Here is an 8,094-nt window from a genome sequence, read left to right as displayed (position 1 = left end):
CCCTTAGCAACTGAGGACGCCGGAAGAGAGAGACTGCACAGTCTCTCGGCGGGTCCTTGAGTCCTGCAGGGCTTCTAAGACTATCCCTTTTACGTCGGGGCGAGATCCAACAAGAATGGAAACGGCTAAGTGCTTTTTCGCCCATTGCATGTTTGTCCTCTACTTCGCAGATTGACTCGTCCCTACAAGTTTCTTCTAATCCCTGTAGCAAACCTGTAGCTTTGTGCCTCTCTCTCTCTCCCTGTGTGTGTGTTAACAATAGTATTGTTCAGTGACCTTTCCTAAAGTGCAAAACCATAAGCAATATGGAATTGGATATGAAGTCTCTTCAGCTTCATTTCCCGCCACTGCCCATTCGACTGTGGGGTCCAACCACCCTTACATTACAAATATTTGTTCCCTCGACTGTCTTGCTTTTCTATTCAATCAGACTCTTTCCCTGCGTACCTGTTCTTCATAACACTACTCTCTCATTCTTATCTAAAAAGGTTTCTTAACATCTAACAACTACTCCGTTCTCCGTCTTAAAATTGGGTGCTCCTCCTCTGTGTTCCCCTAATGCCTGGGGCTAACTCCTACGTATAATAATGGTTAAGAGGATGAAATTTTAATCCGGATTCCACCACAAAATGTGTAACCTTGGGCAATGAAGATGATAATGGTTAACACTTACAAAAAGCTTAATATCTGTGGGTAAACTTTCTTAGAGGTTTATAGACATGTATATACATATACGTGTGTGTGTGTGTATGTATATATATACTAACTTAATTTTTAAATTTATGAAGTATTATTGAAATCAAAGAGATAGTGATTAATAGTGCAATCTCTGAATTCAAACTCCTGGGCCAAATCCTGGCTCTTAGTAGATACTGTGGACAGGCTAGTTACTCTATGCCTTAGTTTCCTCATCTATAAAATAGAGTAAGCTAAATAACACTCCCTTGAAGAATTGTTTTATGAATAGTAAAAGATAAAATTCAAGTACCTGGTAGTAGTAATGCTCATCATCATTTCATCATATAATCGTCTTTTTTTCTTAAAATTTTATTTTTAAGTAATCTTTACACCTAACCTGAGGCTCTAACTCACAATCCTGACATCAAGAGTCACATGTTCCATAACTGAGCCAGCCACGCACCCCGTATAATCATTCTCATAACGTGCGTAGATGGAAAACTTCTTGAAGTCAGGCACTTTATTCCATTGGTGTCTATATCCTTTGTATCAAAGTCATTGAATGCCCAAATTTAATTATGTCCAATTTTAGTCATTCTATTTGCTCTATTTTATTATTAAATTGATAAAATCCCTTACTATAAACATGTAAACAATATTTTATAAATCTTACATCATAGAGCTGCCCATCATTTCTTTTTTTTTTTTTTAATTTTTAAAAAATTGTTTCAGGAGTAGATTTAGTGATTCATCACGTATATATAACACCCAGTGTTCATCCCAACAAGTGCCCTCCTTAGTACCCATCACTCATTTAGCAACCCCCCCTCACCTCCACCTCCTCTCCAGCAACTCTTAGTTTGTTCTCTATGGTTAAGAGTCTATTTCTTGGTTTGCATCTCTCCCCCAGCCGTGTTGTGTTCATTTGTTCTGTTTCTTAAATTCCACATATGAGTGAAATCATATGGTATTCATCTTTCTCTGACTTATTTTGCTTAGCATAACACATTCTAGTTCCATCCACGTTGTTGCAAATGGCAAGATTTAATTCTTTTTAATTGCAGAGTAATATTCCACTGTATATATGCACCACATCTTCTTTATCCATTCATCAGTCAATGGAAATTTGGACTCTTTCCATAATTTGGCTATTGATAATGCTACTATAAACATTGGGATGCATGTGCCCTTTTGAATCAGCATTTTTGTATCCCTTGGATAAATACCTAGTAGTGCAATTTCTGGATTGTAGGGTAGTTCTACTTTTAATTTTTTGAGGACCCTCCATATTGTTCTCTAGAGCGGTTGCACCAGTTTGCATTTCCACCAACAGTGCTAAAGTGTCCCCTTTCTCCCCATCCTCGCCAACATCTGTTGTTTCCTGAGTTGTTAATTCAGCCATTCTGACAGATGTCAGGTGGTATCTCATTGTGGTTTTGATTTGTATTTCTTTGATTATGAGTGATGTTGAGCATCTTTTCATGTGTCTGTTAGCCTTCTGGATGTCTTCCTTGGAAAAGTGTCTATTCATGTGTTTTGCCCATTTCTTCCCCGGATTATTTGGGTTTTTTTGGGTGTTGAATTTGATAAGTTATTTATAAATTTTGGATACTAGCCCTTTATCAGATGTGTCATTTGCAAATATCTTCTCCCATTCCATTGGCTGCCTTTTAGTTTTGTTGGTTGTTTATGAGCTGCCATCATTTATATTCATCTCTCATCTTTTAAAATATGCTCTTTCCTTCTGAAAAAAAAATAAAATATGCTCTTTCCTTCTGGTTATCAGACCTTTCTCATTTAAGGTTCTCTTTTTGCTTTCCTCAACATTTACATACTCCTTGATCAAGATCATTTTTGTTCTTGGTTTCAGATATCATTAAATACTGATAAATCCTAAAGCAAAATTTCCACCTCCAACTGTAACCTGAATGTTTCTACCCAGATATCCTAAAATAACTTCAAAGGCAACAAATCCAAAACTTAATCTTATCTCCAAAACTGTTTGTTCCACCTAAATACTTACCTATCTATATTAGTGGTGTGTCCCAAGACCCACTTGATGCCCCAAGTTAGATACCTCAATTACCTTCAACTCTAACTTTTGACCTACTCTCTGGAATCTGACCTTGACCTTTCCTCTCTATTGATACTGCCTTATCTTTCAACTGAAATAATGCCACTGCCTTCCCAATGCCCTTTCTGCCTCCATTTTCTTTTCCTTCTGATCTGTCTTCTGTACTGCTGTCATAATTTTCACCAAATATTTTTCTAAATCAGAAATATGACCATTCTCCTCAAATGTATTACTCACCACAGAAGTCTTCTCTTCCATGGCTTGACATTGTCTATGAAATAATGTCCATACATTTGCAATCTCATTCCCTTCACCCCATCTTACAGTGTGTGCTGGTAAATGTTTAACAACCAGATCTCCAGTAAAAAAAAAAGTTCTGATTTGTAGTGCTTACCACAGTTATAAATATAGTCACAAAGGGCAATTTCAAGCTATCCTGAAGTCACCAAACACTGAACACAGAGTTGGGAAGAGATGCATGCATTTGGTTCTCATGAACTAGTAGGAGCCAACTTCAGAATAAAACTGTTCAGTAAAAACTCTGATTCTATTTATCTTCACACCATGCACTCTCCCCTACAAGATTTTAGTGCGAATAATCTCAAGCATGTACTACTTCTGTTAAATATAATGTAACTGAGAAAATTTGAAGATGTAACTGGCTTTACTGAAGAAACAATAATTGGCTTTACTGAAAGATTCATGAACTAGGCAGTATCCAATCTAGCAACTAGAGGGGAACTCCAAGGAGAGGTGTTGTACAAAATGGAAGGTTTTTATAGGAAGGAAGGTGGGGCTGGGAATGCAAGCTGGTCCAGCAACTCTGGAAAACAGTATGGAGGTTTCTCAAAAAGCTAAAAATAGAACTACCCTATAGGACCCAGCAATTGCACTACTAGGCATTTATCCACAGGATACAGCGGTGCTGTTTCTAAGGGACACATGCACCCCCATGTTTATAGCAGCACTATCAACAATAGTCAAAGTATGGAAAGAGCCTAAATGTCCATCAATGGATGAATGGATAAAGAAGATGTGGTATACACATATATATATACAATGGAGTATTACTCGGCAGTCAAAAAGAATGAAATCTTGCCATTTGCAACTACGTGGATGGAACTGGAGGGTATTATGCTAAGTGAAATTAGAGAAAGACAAAAATCATGACTTCACTCATGAGGACTTTAAGAGACAAAACAGATGAACATAGAGGAAGGCAAATAAAAATAATATAAAAACAGGGAAGGGGACAAAACAGAAGAGACTCATAAATATGGAGAATAAACTGAGGGTTACTGGAGGGTTTGCTGGAGGGGGGAGGGGCTAAATGGGTAAGGGGCACTAAGGAGTCTACTCCTGAAATCATTGTTGCACTGTATGCTAATTTGGATGTAAATTTAAAAAAATAAAAAATAAAACAAGTTAATAAAAAAAAAAGGAAGGAGGGTGGGGCAAGAAGATATTGTCAAAGGACAAGAAAGGATTGTTTCAGGCAAGGTCATGTTCCCTAAAGGTGAAGGGCATGGGGTCTTATTAGGTGGATTACGTCATCTTCCTTTGTGGGGGGGGTGGGGGATGGAGGGTCCATGTGACAGATTACCTCTTTGGTGCTGATCAGAAAATTCTTGACTGATCAGTTAAGACTATATTTCCCGAGGGAGTTTTAAACTTTAATTAGGTTAGTTATTAAGCATTGGTTTTATGACATGGCCTAGCACAAATGATTTCATTTTGGGCATATGTCTTTTTTCTTTTCTTTTTTTAAATGTTTATTTGTTTATTTTGAGAGAGAGAGAGAGAAGACATGCAGGGGAGGGGCAGAGAGAGAGAGAGAGAGAGAGAGAGAGAGAGAATCCCAAGTAGGCTCCATCACAGAGCCCAAAGTGGAGCTCAGTCTCACGATGGTGAGATCGTGACTGAGCTGAAATCAAGAGCCAGACGGATGCTCAACCAACTGAGCCACCCAGGTGCCCCTCTATGGTTTCCTTTTTAACACTTTTCATGTACATGTATATTTTGGCAATGTATAATTGTTACCTGAAACTGTGTCCACCTCTTGGTGGGCAGTGAGCCAAAAGACACAACCAATACAAAAAATAAGAAAAGGAAAGGTTTTACTTGCAAGAAGTGAAGGAGACCACCAAAGATCTTTCCCAAAGCAGTGTCTCCTGAACAACAAAACTGGGGGAGTTATAACTTAAGAGTGCATAGATATTCATGAAGGGGCTTGTGCAATGGGGAATACAGCATAGAACTGGAACAAAAGTTATTTTAAGGTGACCAGGTCAAAGTTGGAAGGGCGGCAAGGGTTAACATCATCAATTCTCTGGCTCTAGTTGGCTTGGTATCTGGGTGCTTAAAGGAGCTTAGATCTTGTAGATAACTCAAGTGTGTGAGTCAGGTCAGGCTTCACTTGTGAATATGATTAGACTATCTCCTGGCCTTATGGTGTCTGTTATATTCTTTCAGAAGATGGCTTGGAGGCTAGAATGACTTATGTGAAGGAAGTTATGTCTGTCTTTTTCGAGACACTCCTAACTCTTTCTGCTTACATAATCTTAAAAGACTTAAGGGGCATCTGGGTGGCTCAGTCAGTTAAGCGTCCGACTTCGGCTCAGGTCATGATCTCACGGTTCATGATTTTGAGTCCCGTATGGGGCTCTGTGCTGACAGCTCTTAGCCTGGAGTTTGCTCCGGATTCTGTGTCTCCCTCTCTCTCTGCCCCTCCCCGGCTCGTGCTCTGTCTCTCTCTTTCTCAAAAATAAATAAACATTAAAAAAATAAAATAAAATAAATAAAAGAGTTAAAAATATGACTTTGCTATAGGTACATAATAAACAGGTGCAGCAGATTTATTTAAGTCATGTTAGTGAGTGAACTAGCTCTATATCCTATTTTGTTGGCTTTTGAGTTAATATGAGTTAATAAATCTTTGGTGCACCTTGATTATATAGTTGTCTGACGGTCATGTTTTTAACTTTCTAGAAATTATACTTTAATAATTAAAAAGCAATTAAGAGAAATGTTAACTAATATAAAACACTGAATTTGTAGTGGTTTTGTGACGTTATATGTTCTCTCAATCCAGGGAGAGAAAAATTGAAGATGCATTTTCTCAGTAAAAAGATATTGAAAAGAAAACCACAGGCTCAAGGTAGAGTCAGTTGCCCACAGCAAACCAAGACCTAATTGCAGTTTCAACCTCTCTAGGTGTGGAATTTTAAGCCAATTAGCCTGGAATTTTCTGGTCTGCACCAATGAGGTAATCTGTTACTCAGGAGGTCCTTCCACCTGCCACTCCCCTCCCCCAAGATAAAGTAATCCACCTAATAGGACTCTCTGCCTTTCCCTCTAAGGAAAGGTGACCTTGACTGAAACAATCTTTTCTTTCTTTCTCCCTTTCTTTCTCTCTTTTCTTGCTAATAGCTTTCTGCCTCACCTTCCTTCCTATAAATACTTCCCATTTTGTATAACTCCTCTCCTGGGATCTTCCTTCTACTTGCTATGTGGGATGATCCTCCATTCATGAATTGCTTAATAAAGCCAATTAAATTCTCAGATCTGCTCAGTTGAACTTTTTTTTAAGTTTTTTTTTTTTCAACGTTTATTTATTTTTGGGACAGAGAGAGACAGAGCATGAACGGGGGAAGGGCAGAGAGAGAGGGAGACACAGAATCGGAAACAGGCTCCAGGCTCTTAGCCATCAGCCCAGAGTCCGACGCGGGGCTCGAACTCACGGACCGCGAGATCGTGACCTGGCTGAAGTCGGACGCTTAACCGACTGCGCCACCCAGGCGCCCCTCAGTTGAACTTCTTAAAAAATATTATAACTAGAGTTATTAAGCTGTGAGATTCTTTGACACTTATTACTTTCAGGTTTTTTGTTTATTTAGTTATTTATAAGTAGGATTCATACCCAGTGCAGAGACCATCATGGGGCCTGAACTCACGACCCTGAGATCGAGAACTGAGCTGAGATCAAAAGTTGGACGCTTAGCCAACTGAGCCACCCAGGTGCCCCTCGTATTACTTTGAAAAGGAATCCAGGTTTTGTCTAGCCACAACAGTAAGCCACTTGCCATTTATAAGCCATGAATTTTGACACTCCCACCTGCTTGAAACATCCTCTTCTAGGTAGTGAATTAATAATAATAGCTTCCATTCTATTGTGTCGGGCACTCATCTTAAGTACTCAACCTTCATTAGCTTGGTTTAATCTTCAGAACAACTATCATAGAGCCTGAGAGTTTCCATACTTCTACAATCACATAGCTAAAAATCTGCAAGGCTAGATTTTATATACAAATCTTGGACTTCAAGGTCTGTTCTGGTAACACATTGGGCTGATTTAGTCTCATTTTTGAAATAACATCTCCACTGTAAATCCGTCAATGACTCAAGGTTGAAGGAATCATTTCTTCCTTTGTGTTCTCACACACTTTGCTTCTGTTTTCAACAATGCTAATGATAACAATGACATTATTAAGAGCTTGTCATGTGCGGAGCACTTTGCTGAAAACTTTATATGCATAATCTCATTTAGACCTCATAAAGTTCTGAGTTAGAAAGTTTTAATATTATTTCCAATAGATGAGATAACTGAGGCTGACAGATTAAATGATTTCCGCAAGTCTACATAGCTACAAAACGGCTGAGATACCACTTGGCCCATAGACTAATGACATAGCTCAAGGTCTTAGCACTAAGACCTTGCTAGGCTGTTAACTCTTTCATGACAGAACAGGTTTTTTCGTGCCCCCCCCCCCAATAGTTTTTTTGGAGGGGTTTGTTTAGGTAATCCTAGATACTTGAATAGTGCTTAGGTTATAGTGCATGATAGTCAACCCACTATCTCCTTTCCTCTTTAAAAAAGGCCAGGTTGTTAGACTAGGTGAGAACTATCCCCACTCCTCCATACATAACCACATTCTTCCTGATACATTCCTGAGAGGTAGTCTAATTTCTTTCCCTCCTTTAGACATCACTGGGTGATCATTTTCACCTCAGAAAATGTTGGTTTAAGGCTGAGGGGGAGGAAGGATGGAGTTCAGAGCTGTAATAGTTCCCCCTACTTCAGGAATTTCCTTCTTTTTATAGAAATTTTCAAGTGAAATTTTACATTCTGATTTCCTTAGGTACAACAACCTAAAGAGATGAGTAAGGAATACATTAACCTATTTTATAGATGATTAAACCAAAGCGAAAAGTAAGGAAATTATTTTCTCCACCCTAATGCGGCTAGAATAAAATATAGCTAGGACTTGAATTTAGGACTTCTAATTCCTAGGTTCTGGAATCTTTTAAGATAAGTTGTCAACTTTTACTTCCCTTAGGATTGG

This window comes from Lynx rufus, unplaced genomic scaffold (assembly GCF_022079265.1).
Source record: "Lynx rufus isolate CCGP_SWC_20201006 ecotype Redwood Valley unplaced genomic scaffold, mLynRuf1.p SCAF_7, whole genome shotgun sequence".
Classification (NCBI taxonomy): Eukaryota; Metazoa; Chordata; class Mammalia; order Carnivora; family Felidae; genus Lynx; species Lynx rufus.
This window is presented reverse-complemented; position numbering follows the sequence as displayed.